Raw genomic sequence first — 17,818 nt, 5'->3', positions numbered from 1 at the left:
AAGGGAAAACCAGTTTCTTCCATAGAGGATGTGCTAGATGGTTTTAATGTTAACTTGACACAACCTAGAGTTATTTGAAAGGAGGGAACCTCAATTGAGAAAATGCCTCTATAGGATCTGGCTGTAGGCCAACCTGTATGGGATTGTCTTAATTTGTGATTGATGGGGGAGGGCCTAGTCCATTGTGGGTGGTGCCATCCCTAGGTTGGTGGTCCTGGGTACTATAAGAAGGCAGGCTGAGCAAGCCATGGGGAGCAAGCCAGTAAGCAGCACCCTTCCACCGACTCTATGTCAGCTCTTGCCTCCAGGGTCCTGCTCTGCATGAGTTTTTGCCCTCACTGCTTTTGATAACAAACTGTTACATGGAACCATGAGCAAAATAAACCCTTCCCTTCCTACGCTGCTTTTGGTCATGGTGTTTCAGTAACACACAAGAGTGTATATGGAACATATTCAGGGCAGGCCATGTGCTAAGGAGTAGCTGACAGTAAAAAATCAACTCCATGTTTGTGTGTGTGCACTTTTTTCTCCTTTTGTTTTATTTTATTTTATTTGTCTATTTTTTTTTGACAGAGGGGGAAAAAACTTGAAGTTGCATGGGTAGTAATATGGGGAGACTCTAAGGGAATTGGGGGAGGGGAAAGAATACGACCAAATTACATAGTCTAAAAAAAAAAAAAATCACAATACAATGTAATTTTGACTTTCTGTTTTCATTTCCTGGTTGCATCTGATGATGATGATATTCAGTGAAAAGAAGCACAGGTTTTATTTACATTAAGCAATATATCACGTACTATAGTATTTATTCATTCAATACTTAAACTTTTTGCACTTATTTATTGTGTATTAAGGGGTGGGTGGCACATGCCACAGTAGTGTGTTTCTGGAGTCTAATCTCTTTTACCACTTGGATTCTGGGGATTGTCAGGCTTGGCAGCAAACACCTTTACTCTTAGCCAAGTTGCCTGTCATGCACCTAATTTTTAAAAGTGGCATTTATTTGTATAGGTAATTTACTTGAAATAACTATTCTGATAATATTCAAAATTTTGCCTCAAATTCCCTTCAGATACTTTCAAACTTCCAATATGTAAGTGGCAACGGTCCTTACAAAAGTGTGAATGCTGACGATTAAATCACCTAGGAAGTTATTGGAAATGAGAGCCACAGTAATCTTTATGAGAATTTTTGTTAAAGTCAATTCTCCATTCAAATTCACTTGTTCCTCTAATCATAGGAACATGCCAGAAGCTACTCTGATTTTCTTCCCATAAAAATCATGAATTTTTAGTAAATATTGAAGGATGTATTTGCTTTATTTGCCAATAAATAATAATAATAATAATAATAAAAACAAAGCAAATGACAGTGTTTCTACTTGAATGCATCCATGGTGATGAAAACTAGAAACATTCTCTAATGTCTTAAGATGTAGAGAAGCAATGCCCGACTTACAAAGTGCAGATGGCTTTTCATGGATGTTCTGTTTTCCTCCAATGGGTCTCTGATTTCAGGACCTCAAAGTCTCTACATTTACATGTTAAGAGCCAGGTGGCATCTGGGCTCTGCAGATAGGGCACCAGCTCTACCTCCCCATCAGCTACAACCTTTATGGTTCCCATATGTGCCTAAGGAAAAACAAAAAGCAAGATGTCTGTCTATCATGTCACGACTGAAAGGGACGCTTGTTTTGCATGAGGCTTTGCTGAGTGTTCTCACTGGTGGAACGCTAGCAATTATGGGTCATGAAAGGAACAGGAAGAATCAATTGTTTTACAGCTCTGGGATGAAGCTTCAGAATGTCACATTCAGCTGAGAGGAACTTCCCAAACACCAACTGTCTGGCTGTCTAGTTTCTTGACTTGCGAAATGTTGGTGAAAGTTGTGCAGGAGACAGTCCCCCTCCTTCACACTTATCCCCTGAAGGAAGACCACTGGATCAGATAGAAGGCAGGGGAGGAAGAGAAAGTAAAAGTTGAACTAGGTGAGGGTATAGGCTTCAGGATTTAAGGGAAAATCCTGATGACAGCTGGAAAGAAGTTTTCATTTAGAACCAGAAAAAAATTAGTGATTAAAAAAAAAAAGGATTTGATTTTTATCTTGGTCAACTGAAGGGTATATGTTAGTAACCCTTTCATAATTAGTGTCTAATTCTCTATTGTAAGAAACAAGTATAGCTTATATATGGTAAACTTCTAGGAACAGTAGGTGTATTTAACACTAAAGAAAGCAAAAAGACTAGGAATCAACATGTCCTAGGAAAAGTAGAACATGTCCCACTTTTGTGGACAGTAGGAAAAGCAGAAGACGAGTAAACAGAGTGTGACTGTGGCCGCTTACATTTGTAATCTCAGCGCTTGGGAGACTGAGGCAGGAGGCTGGCCTGGAGTTCTAGGCCAGTCCGGGCTATAGAGTGAGATTCTATCTCAGTAAAACAGAGAAGGCAGTTCCTGAGGAATTTGGCAGGCTGGAAAAATTCATATTGACCCAACTCAGGGCTAGACTTGATGATTAAAGTGAAAATTTAAAAGCGAAGCACAGTTTTAAAATACTAAAGACATTTCCTGCTACATTAAGTAGACAGAGTACATATGTAATTTGATTTGAGCAGGGAGACTGTTAAAAATTCTATTACTGCTGAATTACGAGACTGAAACTGAAAACAAATGAGAATTGGATTTGTAACTGGCTCAACTACCCGCTCGGGTAACAGTTAATAAGTGGCCATACTTTTATGACGTTGGTCCTGACCCGTCCCGCATTTGTTTCAACGGAAGGGGCTGGCCTCTTAAACATGAGGGCTGAGATGACTGCCATCTTCATTGGTAGATTTGTTTCTATATCTCACATTTCCAGAAGATGGGAACAAAGAAGAGCAGAATCTTTGCTGGGTTTTGGAGCTAGGATGCAAAGGGAACCATAACAAGGTGAGCAGCTTGGAGCATGCCAATCACGAATAAATAAAAGCACAGAATAGCATGAGTGCTGGGAAGAGGCTGCATAAATAAATGCAGCCGAGAAGCTAAGGTTTTGCAGTTTAGGGTGGGAATAAGCATATTCGACTCTATTCGCGGCTCCTACTATTGTTTAAAAATCATACAATCCTGGCCTGTGTTACCACAACAAGCCAATTCTACTTTTTCCTGCCTGAATTGATGAACTTAGTTTCTGGGCATTTAACTTGGGGGGGGGGCATTTTCCTTTCAGGAGGGTATATTTATCTAGTAACATCTATGAAGAACAACCACGGAATGGTCACACGGATGAACAGATGATGGGTGAGAACAGGCTGGGAAGAGATGTGATATGAGAGGCATTTGAAGCAGACCGGACTCTGGAGTGGAGATCCGAGACGATAGTTACAGAAGGTGTATTCAGTGTATGCCACGGCACCACGTGCTGAGAAATATAACCTGGAGGGGCTAGACTGACAGTACCCAAGGGTTTCTTCTAATCTTGAACAATAGCCCTTCTAAAACTCCACTGTTTCATCGTCTAACGGAAGATGACTTAGCACCAAAGGCAGAACTAAAACTAGCTATGTCAGCAGTTGAGACCCACAGACATCAGTTCAATGTGGACGTTGTACTTGTTGAATGAATAGATAGCTGAATTATTTCATGGTATTTAAGACTGTCTATAATCAGTGTTGACTACTCTCTAAGACAGCGAGCTTTTTGGCCTTGGAGATATCTAAACAGAACACAGGGGCTGTAGTTTTATGGTATTGGACAGGGTTTGTAACTGCTCAGCTGTGAAATGGATTTGTGTTGTAGTATGAGTACCACGGAGCAGTAAGTGACTGTCTCTCAGCCTATTGTCACCCACAGCAGTGCTCTCCAAATACGCTGGCAACAAGCATGTACAGACTTTGTTGAGTTATTTATTTTTAAGACAGGGTCTTGCCATGTAACACAAGCTGGCCTTGAACCCATGAGCCTCCTGCTTCAGCCTCCCAAGTGTGGGGATTACAGTATTTCACCATCTTTCTAAATAGGATGATCAAGACTCATCAAAAAAAAAATTGCTGGCATTGACCAGTGACTTTTTAATTCTAGTAGAGGCCTAATTGCCACTCCCGTGTTAACCTAAGAATAGGCAGGGGAGACATACTTCATGCACACACAACTCTTGGTTGGTTTGCCATGTTTTTTTCTTAACTTTGCGGATCACCTTCTCCAAATCTGAACTTGTTGCTCTCAAGGAAATCGGGTTTCAATTTATTTTATATCAAGGAGGACACAGAAAACGGAGTCAAATAACACCAACCTAAATTAGCCCTTCCTCTTAATATTTGTCAGTAGAGCTGTAAGGGACAAGTCCAAACAACTTATGAACTTGTTTTTCATTAGTGCCCCCAAAGGGCGATTCTGTTAGGAATGTTTTTAACAGGAGATGTTTCCATTAATCCGACTATACAACCAGAACAACAACAACAAAAAGAAGACCCAGAAAACATGTACGACTCATGAAAGCATGACTTTGCAAGACATATACTGACTAGCATTGTTAGGGAAATGATTTGGTTCCAATAAGCTCATGCAACTAATTTTATATTATTTCTCTAAATACCCATAAACTCCAGCAGGGACCAACAGAGATATTTAAATTAGATCATCCCGAGCAGTAAACTAACATATTGTTAAACAAAAATACTTGAAGAAATTGAAATTTATGGCCATTTCCCCTGACCCTGGCCTGCTTTTCAGTGATTATAATTACATTAATTTTAAACATCCTAAGGACTGAAATGATCATGCTAATGTTATTTTTTCATCATTTAACTGCAGGTCTATACTGCACATGGCCCGAGATAATTTTTTTAATTTGGTTGATCTGGAACTCACAATTTAAACAAACAAAAAAAAAAATCTTAACGACAGCACAAATTATTTGGAATCTTGAAAAAGAACTACTGAGTTGAGGTAGCATGACTTTCAACCTTTTATATTAACAGACTAGGTGTTCTAATGAAGCAAATTCTGTGCTATAACAGTCTATCAGTAGTGCCAGATGATTATGTGACTTTATACCAAAGGTGCATGTAGCACCTTTCCCTAGGAAATACATGACTTAGAACACCAATTATTTTGTGACCTAAAAGTCTGAATACTATGATGCATGTTGTCATCATAACTTCAGAAGCAAAATAACCACAATATTTCAAACCCCGCGGCCAGCACAGGCGTGTACTCTGAAATACGACTGTATGCCATGCAGAGCCCCTCTTCCCAGGAAGCAGACGGACTCCATTCAGTTTCTGCAACTCAAAGTATGAAAATACACAAAGCCACTCGCACTGGATCTTCCTGTTTTGTAAGAAAAATCCAAAGGACTGAAACGCTAGCAATTCGTTTGGGTTAACCAAATAAAATTTATCTATTTGCAGAATCTAGTCCACAGGTTCCCCAGTCCTGTAGCTTCTAATCTTCTCCCCAAGAATTACCAACTCAAAACAGAGATGACTGCATGAAAAATTTTGTTAGGAATGTTTACAATGGGAGTTGTACGTTCCTTTGCCAAATAGATAGTATGTGGCCTGAAGCTCGGTATTTGTCTGCACATGCAAATGAAACCGGCATGCAGGAGGGCAAACCTCCAAATGCAAAAACCACTATCTACTTGGCAGAGGAAGTTGTAAGTGCAAAGATTCCAGTAACAAGGTAGAAAGAAGACATTCGATTCCTTTCCTTCTGTACGGCCCGAACGGAAACACCATGTAAGCTGTGACAGTTTCTCAAAGTACAGCCCAGTGGGCACATGACATTCTATTTGACACATTCTAAACATCTTGAGTTGTTATACAGTTACCATGTAAAATTCTGGGTGGACAGTGTGACTCCAACTTTGCTTTCTTCCCTGACACATTTTATTAGAGCTACATGGCTCTAAACTGGAAGTGATACCTCAGGCCAGTGTAGAGTTACAGCATTAGCGGTCACCATGGTACTAGGGGACATGACAGGCTGTCTCCATTTCTGTTTTGTTTGACTTTTCTGCTGAAAAGTGTAAAATGGGGAGCAAAGTAGTAAATCCCCGCGTGAACTTTCTGAACACATTCAAGGCATTTCCCAGATCTCAAGACAGTCACTCTCCCCGAGACGCCTCCAAGCTAACTTCCTTCCACAACAGCACTGAAAAATTACAAGTGGCCACTACACAAGAGTGTAAGACTAGAAAGCAAGGTGTACTAAGCCAAGAAAACAGAAGGGAGAAAGGGGGTAGGAATAGCTTCAGAAGGAGGCACTCCACCCTTTCCCAACGCTGACCCTCCATTTGCTGCTTCACTTGTCAGAACGGAAGGTGAAACAGGCATGCACAGTAGGGTGAACCTCCAAATACGGAGAGCACCACGGACTGGTGGGATGGCCTGCCAGGTAAGGGTGTCCACGGACGAGGCTGTCTGAACTTGAACCCCAAAGAAAATCAACTCCCAAGACTTGTCCTCTGACTCCCGCACATGGACTGCCACGGTAAGAAGAGCGAACACGGGAGGTTCGTATGTTTTTAAATACTGTTTTCTACCTCTAAATTCTGGTGACTGTCAAGATGAACTATGAATTTTCTTAAGCAATAAAGACACAACAGAGAAGTGGACAAGCGTCTCTGTGCCTGATGATGAAGATCAATCACGCTAAAGAAACGCCTGGTAGAACCGTGCCCACAGTTTACAACTTTACCGATTCAAAAGAACAGTAGAGCCAAAAGAGCTTGACAGGAGGGGCTGAACCAAGTAAGAAAAATGACCCAGTGCTACTGGGATGTATGTTAGCTCCAAGGGGTATTACAGAGCCTTTTCAGTAACAAAGAGCTGATGTTCCTTAAAGGAACATATTTTATTGTGACCTATCAGACTTCTCTAATTTCCTCAACCATTTAGAACCATTTAGCTTCACTTGTGTACAGGCATAGAGTACGTGCATGTGAATAATAGTTGAAACAACTATTTCACAGAGGCACCATAGAAAGTAGTCAGAAGCAAAGAACTTCTCATACATGTACATGTAACATACATGTATGCTCAGACCGTTTTCTGTTATCTCTCTCTCTCTCTCTCTCTCTCTCACACACACACACACACACACACCCCGATCCATGGCATACTGTTTAAGTAAACCCTGACCTGTGATAATGGCGTTTAATTATTCGTAACATGAGAGGCAACTTGGGAAAGTTTCAAAAGAAAAAAATAACACAGCCAATGTGGTCTGTCACTTAGAATGAAGACAGGTTTGCTAAGGCTCCCTGGCTATTCTGGTTAGCCACAGCTCCTCAGTCACGCCCTTCATTGCTCACTTCCTGCTCCACTATGGTGAGAATTTCCCCTGGACAATCCCGGAAATCTCGCAGAGTGACGGCCCCCTGACAGTGATGATGAGGTCAAGGTTCTGGCGAGGTAGTTGAAGGCTAGGCCATAATTGTAAAAGCCTAGATAAACAGACTGAGCCAGCTTCTAAAAATAATAATCCTGGCAAAAGGTCCAAAGAATAAAAGCACATCAGGCAAAACTGAATGCATTTTTTTTCTTAATTAAACTTCAATTGCATTTTCCTTGGCCCTTTTTTTCTCCATTGCCAATGGCCAGAGATTGATCAGGCTGACTGCTTTACTGAAGGTTGTGAACAGGGCTAATCACTACCATTGTACTTCAGAAGATCGGTTTCTTCTTAATGTTCCATACCGCTTGCTTCCCCGGTGGCTTCCGGCTAGAACCGTGCCACCTCTTTGCACGGGGACCGCCCCCTTCTTGCTCCTTCTCTATAATTCCCCTAGTTAAATTCTTATTCTAAGGAAGTCCTCAGGCGCGAGGCGAATATGTTGGCTTTCCTGGAGAGTGACCTACTTTATCAGGCTTTCCACACTTTGGATGCTAGTATTAAAGTTTGTCGTCTTTGTTTCTGAGGCAGAGTCTCCTTAGCTCAGGCCGGCCTCAAAAATGTCAACCTTCTCACCTCAGCCTCCTTCATATGTGGATACAGACCAGCGCTGCCACATGCTGCTTCAGTTTTGAGGCATTCGACTTCACCTTTTCATCTGACTTTTATCGACAGAATCATGCCACATCTACATGTCGATAAAGAATGAGAAAAATGTCCAGGAACTTTCTTGGCTTACAGAGTGATGGGAACAGCAGCATTTTAATGGTGGCACCAACACTTCCTATTCGTGTTATTTGATTATTATCATTTATGCTAATGAGAAGCCACAATGAACCCATTTGGGGTGAAGGTTTCCCCAATACTGGCTTCCAGGCAGCAGAGTTGACTTGGCGTCTAAGAGATAAAGAGCCTTGTCTCCTCACTCCCTCTAGTCGCCCCACAACTGTGTTTGAAGTGGGATCAGGCAACTGACATCCTTCCCTACAAAGCTGGTCTTGTTTGCTGGTGGTGATTTACGGACTGTGTCTGCTACCGGGGCTGCTGGACACATTAGTGCAGGTATGCTTATGAAAGGATGCGGCTGTCTGGCACTAAATGACTTTCCAGAGGCCCATCTCAGCCAGACCTACAGGAACCACCCACTCTCCCCACAACAGCAGCCGCCAGCGCAGAAAGCCATCATTCGACCCATCCCGAAAGGAAGGATGCAGAGCACAGGCCACTCTGCGAGCTACTTTTGTAAACAGAAACTAGAAGTTTCCGTTTCATACTTTGGTGACTTCTGTTCGGTTAATTCACTTCCAGCATTTCCAGTTGCGATAGGATTCTGCACTGGGGTTTATGGGTAAAAAGTGGTAGTAACCATATTAGAATAAATTGCTCCATTTTCTACCTGCAATGCGGTCATTATTCACAGACATTACTAGTTATAATTTGAGTTTCGTATTTTGCCCATTTCCAATTCAAATTTAATATATTTACTAAGGGTCACTTTCTCTTTCTAATACTAAAAGCCACCAACTCCAAATATTCTGCTTTTATTTCTATCTTTGCTTGTAGGCAGTGATGTAAGTGTCAATATGATTATAGATGTTAACTTCAATTTGTGTGCGTTAACGAAGCTAAAAAAAATCTTACATTTAAATTCAAATGAAAATTAATAAAGTTGCTTAGTAAAATCTTCTGGAGAGTTCTGTGGTTGAAGAAGGATCTTTTAACATTGCTTACTGGGGAAGTTCTTAATTTATTTAGCATGTATTTCACACGATATAGCATTTGGAAGAGGCCTAGTGAATGAAACCCAAATGGGATAATATTAAGTACACATTTACATGCTCTTTGATCTAAAACCTTTTACCACAGTCTGTCTTAAGAAGAGCGTGAGGTTCTGGGTGTCAGCCTGAAACCTTCAGATGATTTGACACAAGAAGATGTGAGAGGGAAACCCCTGCATTGGGTGTGAGTGAGGACAGTTTGGACAGCAAATCCCGTCAAGTGGCGGGACAGGAAAGCCACCGCACATAAAAGGCACAAAGAAAACTCAGTGGCTACTTGAAGTGTTCAGCAGCAGCGCTCGCTCAGAAGCTTCTGCCAGGGGACGTGCTGGGGTTGGATTTCAGTTCCCTGCCTCTGTGGTCCTCAGCAGAGCTTCCCAGGAGGGCTCCACACCCTACTGCTGCGCTGCGCTGTTTTGCTAATGTGGGGATTTTCTCAATCGCTCTCCTCTGCCTTCAAACAGTTTAAACAAAATTTGCTTGTTAGGATTACTTCCTATATTTTGTGGGGATAGAAATACTTACATAGATGTGTTACACTAAAAAACGGGACAAGACTTAATTCATGTGTGTCTGCACGCATGTGTATGTGTGCACAGCTGTGTGTGGGGATGGTGTTCGTGTAGAGGCAGAGGAGGATGTTAGAGGTCTCCCTCTGTCATGTCCCACCTCTTATTGTTCGAGACGGAGTCCCTTACTGCACTGGAGCTCATGATTTGAGCTAGGCTTGGAGGCCATGGGACCTGTATGACTGTGTGTGCTTGCTTTTATGTGCATCCTGTGGATTCGAACTCATGTCCTCTTGTTTGTACAGTAAGTATTCTTACCCACTGAGCCATCTCCCTAGCCCCCAAAGTACAGAATTTACACTGATAGAACAGGTGAAAAACCACTTAAGTCTTTCCTAGTATCTGTAATTTTTCTTATCTGATAAGTTTAGTAATTCATACAATAGCCCTGAAGCATAATTTACAACACTGAATTCCAAGGGCTATCTTGTCTGTTCAGTGAACCCTACTGCATGCAGAAATAATGATTTTTTTAAAAAATGTGTCTATATTGGGTCAAAATGATGAACCTTCCTGAGCTTAATTCATTATACTACTCTTAGGGGTCTAATGTAGGGCACAAAACACTTAAAATACCTCTGATTAGAAAACATAGAAGAAAACATTTACAAATGATAAATGCTTGTGGTTTCCATGCCAACTTCCACGAGATCTACAGAGTATTACTGTAATTTTAATCTCAAATTATTTCATTTCATTCTGTTCTAGTCATTCCCCTGCATCAGCGATATGTGTGGGAGCGGGTAAGTAGTCTATTCATTAAGGCTATAGAGGAAGGCAAGGGTTAAATAAATAAGAAATCAAATTAATATCCAAGCCTGAATGTTTTAGCAGAAGCAAGGAACCTGTTTAATCACTCAAGTCAATACAGGTTAAGGTAATAAAATAAACTGCTAAATGCTCCCCTTTTCTAGCGCCTAATCTGTCTTTCGGAAGATTTTTTTTAAAGATGCTATCAGTTTTGCCTTGGCCCAGCTGTGTTGAAAATTTACTCTGAATATACCAGGACGAGAGAGATGAACTTTATGAAAATACTTAAGCCGGGCTCCTGGGTGGCTTATTGAAATTTGAAAAGCTTAAGACTCATTTCAAAGCAGCTGCTGGCTGATCATGTTGAGGCCAACATCCACTAAATCTCTCATTTGTGGGGCTCTGTGTTACTTGGCAAGCTTACAGTACCCAGCTGACTAGATTAATATATGGCCCAAAGATAACTGTGTGCTGTTGGGTAATTTTTATTGCCTAACTTTGATTAACGAAGCTGTTATCTTTTGCAGATGGGTATGCTGTCTTGATCTAAAAGACCCAAATATTGAAATGGCTTTGCCTGGATGTTTAAGGTTATATTTATTTAAGTCACTGATAAAGAGGAAGAAATGTGCATGATAAGCTAAAAGCCTTGGGTATTGTAGTTTCCGTTGCCATAGTTCATGGTGAGGGCCCTTGACCTTGGAAACAGAGGTGGGAGGAAGTGCATATTGCTAACGAGGGCAAACCGTGGCAGGGGTGGTGGGTACAGGTAATGGTGAGGTGAGCCCAGAGTCCTGAGTCTTTTCTGTGTAACAATGGAATCACCTTACTGGCCAGGAAGCATCATCCAATGTTTAGTGTGAGGGGGGCTCAGGATAAGTGCAGAATCATCGCATCAGCTCGTAGAACATAAGCAGCTTCAGGAAAAGGAGTGCGCAGTCTCTGCTCGTCTGGTTATCCTGAAGGAGAAGAACTACTGGTGGGAAGCGGAAGCCGGGCCTTGGGGCACACACAGCACATGGAAGCACTGAATAAAACGTAAGAACAGTGAGATGAAGGTGACTGGGAGCTCGGCACAGTCCCACGGCAGAGCATGCCTGGCTCGGGTAAGGCCCTGGGCTGTATCCGCAGCACCCAGGGGGCGGGAGAAGGCAGCGGGAGGAGAAGGGTAAACGATGTAGTCCTACATTTTGGAAGGTTTATAGTCTTCGACATATAGGTTAGGCTGCCCTGCCTCTTTATATTCAGAGAGGTTCCCGTACACACGACATAAAGGTTCTAGGAACTCATGTATAACTGTGACACATTTCCATTCATTTGGGGGCTGGGTGGGAGTTGACATATTTGTTGATCATGATTGCAAAAGGAAACCAACCCTTTAATTGTGCTTGTGTTCTGGTTTTTGCATATAAATCACAGACATGTGGGACCTCAAATTTTAAAAGGATTCTCACGGCCTGGTGTGTGTGTATGTGTGTGTGTGTGTGTGTGTGTGTGTGTGTGTGTGTGTGTGTGTGTGTGCACAGAGGGCACAGAAAGAGCAGGTACATTCATTTGAGTTTAGGTGCAAGCATTGTCTTGGGAGATTTGTATGAAAGACTTGGAACCAATGGTCATCTCAATTATGTCGGTGTTCGCTCAGAGAGCTGCTCCTCAGGGTACAGGAGGGAATGTCTAAAAACTGCAGCCTGTAAGGACCCAAGTTCACACTATGTTCTGCCACTGTTACCCTGCGCAAAAATATTTGTTTTCTAAGTCTTGTTTTACTCTGTTTATAAAATGAGAATGATACAAGTAGCTAGTCAGAGGATTGCTTCTTGACTGTATGATACCTGTGTATGTGTGGAGAAAGTGTCTGCTTGCTTAGCACAACCCAGACTAGAGAACATCTTTGAATCTTAACCAGACTTAGATGATGCCAATGGGGGCATGATGCCTCACTGCAGATGCCTCACATAACATAAGTAATAATAATAACCAGCTAGACAAGGGCTTATTATATTTTCATGTTATCTTATTAATCCATATCACAATTAGAGTGAGAGAAAGAGAGAGTGTGGTTCAGTTAAAATTTGATCTGCCCAACTTGGCCCTAGCTGGAGTGGGCAGTGGTTCAACTACGTCATCCACTCCTCCTGGTTTTCTTCCCGAATTACCCATTTCACTGAACTGGATACAGCTTAGAGGTGATGTGTACCTCTTAGGCGGCACAGGAGTTCCTGTTTGTATTGCTATAACCAAATACCCATACAAGAAACACCTCAGGGTAGAAAGGAATCTCACCCGAGGGGATTCATTTCATCATGGCTGGGAAGGGAGGTGGCTGGCCCTACCGTGTCCACACTCAGGAAACACAGAGGAGAATACTGGTGTTTAACTGTGGCTGCCACTATTCAGTCTGGGCTCTCAGCCCATGGGACAATGCCATCAACATTTAGGGTGAGTTTTCCTCATCAACACCCACCTAATTACTGCATCTCCTAAGGAATTTTATTATATTTTTGTCTTGTCGTTTCATTGAAGTAACAGCAAAGCACCTGATACCTTCTCTTAGCTTGTTCACCCCAGGCATTTTGGTTATAGCAATGCAAAAGTAACTAATAACAATGCACCTTCATTAGTTTTTGCAAAATATGTCTTTCTTGTTTATCTTTTATTCTGAAAACCAGTCAAACGTGTAGATAATTAGAGGGACTGTTACAACGAAAACCCACGGGCTTCTCGCCCGTGTCCCCCAGTTGTTATTATTTTCAAAATTGATGTATTTAGTCACTTTACAACCCAATGTCAGACCCAGCCCTCCTCCCACTGCCTCCCTCATACAAGTCCCCTCCCTTCCCTTTCCCCTTCTCTCCTAAGTAATTTTAAGTCCAGACGAGTTGAAAAGAAATACAGCTCAGCAGTGCTAAGGTGGAGCCATCCACGGTCATCATGTTGTGCCTAATTTGCAAGTCATTCCCTTTCCCAGAGTTCCTTTACAGCACGAGAGCAAAGCCACGGGTGCCCCACTTTGTGCTACAAAGCTGGGAGAAAGACTGCAGAGAAATTAAGGCGATGCCTGCCAACTGACAATAAGATACGGTTCCTACCTGTCCCAGTCAGCCTAGAGCCCTACCTGCAAAAGCGCGATTGAAGAGTGACAGCAACCGGTAGGCTATCTCCTGGTGGGTGAGGAGCATCCATCAAGCAGTGAGCTTGATGCTTCCAGAATAAAGTTGGCTGACATCGATGGCTGCTCTATTACACCTCACACTGTAAGCTTGGATTTGGCTCAACGCATACTGAGATAAAACACTGCCAAGCAGCCCACCTTTAAATCATATGCAATCAACAGGATTCAAAACCAGCCCGTTGTCCTCCCATTTCTCCTGTAACTTCTTGAAATCTGCCTTCTATTTCTACTGCTTAACAACAAGCATCCCCCCTTCGTGTCCATGAATTAAAAACGGCAACTTTGGAAGCTTTTGACAGCCGCTGTCCTTGTGGTTTCTTTTCATTAACAACACAGTGTTGGCCTTGCTTTCTTTGCTGTTTTTATATAGTCCACCCTTGGTAAGTGACCACGGACTGCAGTAACCTAGCTCTCCCTTTGAACTCTCTAGCACTCACTCCCATCCCTTCAGTATGGTTGTTTCTAAAGGATCGGCCTGAGAGATGGCATCCATCCTTCCTTCCATCCATCCATCTTTCCTTGCATCCATTTATTTATTTATTTAGCAAATTTCCTGACCCCATGGTCTTATTTCCTGCCTAGATGGCTCAGGGGTCAGGCTATCATCTCCAGCTGTGGCCCCACCTCACAAGTCTGACCTCACGTTCTCTTTGCTGCACTAATCCAGTGAACTCTCTCACCAAGATCATAAATCCAACACAAGTAAACTTAACCCTCACTTAAATGGACTAAAGTCTCAAATCAGAAAGTTCGGCCTTTTTTTTTTTCAGCTTCTAGATACAATCAGCTCCAATACCTGTGTTGAACTTTTATAACCCTGTCTTTTAGTTTAATCTCAGACTGCTTTTGGAACATAAAAGTCTGGACTTAATGTACTTAGCAATGTGTGTGCCTGCGGGGTGTGTGTGTGTGTGTGTGTGTGTGTGTGTGTGTGTGTGTGTGTGTGTGTGTGTGTGTGTGGTGTGTGTGGTGTGTTTCTATGCTGACCTCTCTCTTCATCAAGAAAAGACATCTTTGGCACTGAGACTCTACTGGTCTTGCCACAGACGACAGACAGAATTTTCCCATTTGCTTTCTCAATTGTCAGCTTCTTTCGAATCCACCCCATGGGAGGACACTACTACCCATCAGATGCTTATGAAGGGTATTTGGTATTAACACTCAACGCTCCAGTGATGACACATATCATCTGAGGGATTCAGAAACCTTCAGTGGCTTCCTGTCATCAAGCATGCTAGACATTCAACATATCCCATAATGGAGCTTCAGTTAAAAAAAATATATCAGTCTGATACTTTTTAAACTTTACCATGCTCTTAGCAAATGAAATGTTGCTGTTCTTGAAATCAATCCTTTAATTTTCCTTGTGTATAACTTTTATAGTATTTTATTCCCTGGAAGGTGTAATATTTTCCTCTTAGTGTGTTTTCAAAAGAGAAGTCACTCACCAAGCCAGAGCTCAAATTACCTCATTGAAGTGTCTAGTGTTTGTTTGAGGCAGTTTCTCATGTGTCCTCGGGTGGTCTTGAACCTTCTATAGCTATGGCTGCCCAGTGATAAAGCTCTCTTAATGAGACCCCTGAGAATGCATGCTTCTTGAAGGCCAGGGCGGCAGGACAGTGATAGGACAGCTTATACAACAACCAGCAAAAGTTATCAAGTCCTTACTATTCTATGACCATCAAGTTCTGATTCTCATATTCCATGGGGGTAAAGGACAAACTTTAAGGACATCAAACAAGCAAGTAAAATGCAAAAAGCCCAGGACCATCTCACCCTCCGAATAGGCAGTGAGGGAAGTTTTCCTCTGGTGGTGCTACCTGAGATGAGGTCTCAGCTAAAGGAGAGTCCCTGACCAAAAGCTCAGAGAAGAAAGGGCGATCAGAAATGTCATGAGCTGTGCACAGAGGAGGAGGAGGTGTGAGGGCTGGGAACACTGGGGAAGCTATGGCTAGAAGGTGGTGGGCAGAGAAGTGTGAGAGGCGAGGTGGCAAAGACTAACCTTGAAGGTCCAAAGGGGCCAAGCACAACAGCGTGCACGCACTTCACTCAAAAGTCTTAGACCAGGAGCAGCGTGCTCTAATCGACAAGGGAAAAGGACCTCTCTTGCTGCTTGACAGAAAATGGGTTAGGGCCGAGCAACAAGATGAATTGGAAGACTGCGTGAAATAACAGTAGCTTGATTCTGGCACAGGGAGGCAGGGAGGGAGAAAGGTGGATCCGTTTACCGTCTCCATCACATTAAGCAAGAGTGCTTCGGACACAGCAATGCTTGGTGTGAGTGCCCTGATGAACGTTCAAGACGTCAAAGCCAGTTCTGCCTTCTCAGTCTCTATACTGTCATTCCTTCCTGCTTTGACTCACACACAGGGAGGCTCACTCTTCTGCTTTGATGTTTGGAGAGACGAGGCAGGGGTGGAGGGGCTTCACCCTGAGGAAACACTGTTGATCCTATAATGTACAGCCAGCTAATAACGAAGACAAGTGCTGGGGAATTTTAAACACACGGAACAGTATGGGATTCTAAGTCTGGGATACAACGAAACGGACAGAGACTTCAAACGCAGAAGACCGGATTATTTAAAACAATAGTCACCAGGAGTTTGAGCCAACGTAGTGTAAAATACTTACTTTAGGTAACACTATGTAAGTAAGTAAGTAAGTAAATACATAATTAATTAAATAAGTCTTCAATAAATATTGGCTGGAGTTCTATGCCTACATAGAAGACATGGGAATTAATTTTCATTACAATTAAAGATTTCTCCAGTTTTGACTTACTCTTCTCTAAAGTGTGAACTCTTCCTTTGCCCCGTTTTAGATGATAAGTTTCTTTTTTTTTTTCTTTTTTTCGGAGCTGGGGACCGAACCCAGGGCCTTGCGCTTGCTAGGCAAGCGCTCTACCACTGAGCTAAATCCCCAGCCCCAGATGATAAGTTTCTTGATTGGCGAGCTAATACTATCTGACTAGGAAGGAATGATCACACAGTCCTAAATCTCTCTATGCAAATGACTTTCTGATTTTAAGGGAGGTCTCTGAGAGGAGATGAACCAAGCACACGTTCCCATTGTCTTTGCATGTGCCTCCTGGGATACCCATGTACATTCACAATGTGACCCCCCGCCCCCCCCGCACCCCACCCCCACGTGAGGAATTCCACCTAAACTCATTCAATAGAAAGAGATATCCAAGAGAAAACTAGACCAGCTCTTGTCACTTTCCACCCAAAAAAAATGCTAACTGGCCCCCGAATTGTGTGAAACTTGGCCCCAGTCCGTGTGAAAACTGGCTGAAATCTGTCTGAAAGGCTGTCTGGGTTTGTCAAAGTAGTTCTCGAACTTTGGCCAAACTTTCTGGGCTCCTGGTCCAAGTCTTAGTTTGCAATGCAACGTGAAACCACGTGGATTTCAGCTGGTGTCAGGTTTCACCTTGGAAATTTGGCCTAGCTTTCTAATCAATCATCGCCACTCGTAACGATGAAAGCCAACACACCTTCCTGGGAAAGAACACTGAGGACTGGCTGATGACAAGCTAGGCTGGGAACCGCCCCCGAGCTTCTGCGGCCAAAAGAAGGCTCCTCAGAGTGGAGACTCTACCCCTCTTACCTGGAGAGGCCGAGCTGAGGGGTTGTGAGACCGGGTGTAGAAAGACATGATACTCAATGCAGGGAGACCCGCCATGCGAAGTGTCACCACCACCCACAGATCAAGGGGTTCTCGGCTCCTCCATTCCATTCCCACCCATGACAGTCGATAATCACGATGCTCAATCTCCTGTCCCAGTGATGAGCATTTAGCTTGGAGGCAGTCGTCAACTAGGATAGCTGTCAAGAGAAGCCTGCCTACTCTGAGGCGCAACTACTCCAACGGGAAGGAGCTGAAGGACAGGAAGGAAGGCAAATCCGAACAGAGCTGGCTGTAAAGAGCATGAGGTGCAATGGACGCGCAAACCTTTCCCCCAGCTGCATCCACTGTATAGTTTGAAATAAAAATCTGCCCATAGTATTCATAAATTAAATAATTAACCAGACGCAGGATATTTTACAGAAAGACCTCCACAGTTTCTCCTTTCAACCTGAACAGTTTAAATGTGTGTTTCCACTGGTAAAAAAAAAAAAAAAAAAAAAAAAAATCTCTTGAACCAAACACTCGCTTTTGTGCGTAGTGACA

At 42.8% G+C, this 17,818-nt stretch overlaps 1 protein-coding gene across 4 annotated transcripts in view; it reads right to left on the bottom strand.

Annotated features, from left to right (window-relative positions):
• Col25a1 (collagen type XXV alpha 1 chain) overlaps window positions 1-17,818 on the bottom strand; it is a 392,736-nt gene that overhangs the window by 130,019 nt on the left and 244,899 nt on the right.

Source organism: Rattus norvegicus, chromosome 2 (genome assembly GCF_021556685.1).
Source record: "Rattus norvegicus strain SHRSP/BbbUtx chromosome 2, alternate assembly SHRSP_T2T, whole genome shotgun sequence".
NCBI lineage: Eukaryota > Metazoa > Chordata > Mammalia > Rodentia > Muridae > Rattus > Rattus norvegicus.
Note: the sequence above shows the minus strand (reverse complement) of the source record. Positions and strands in the feature narration are given on the sequence as shown.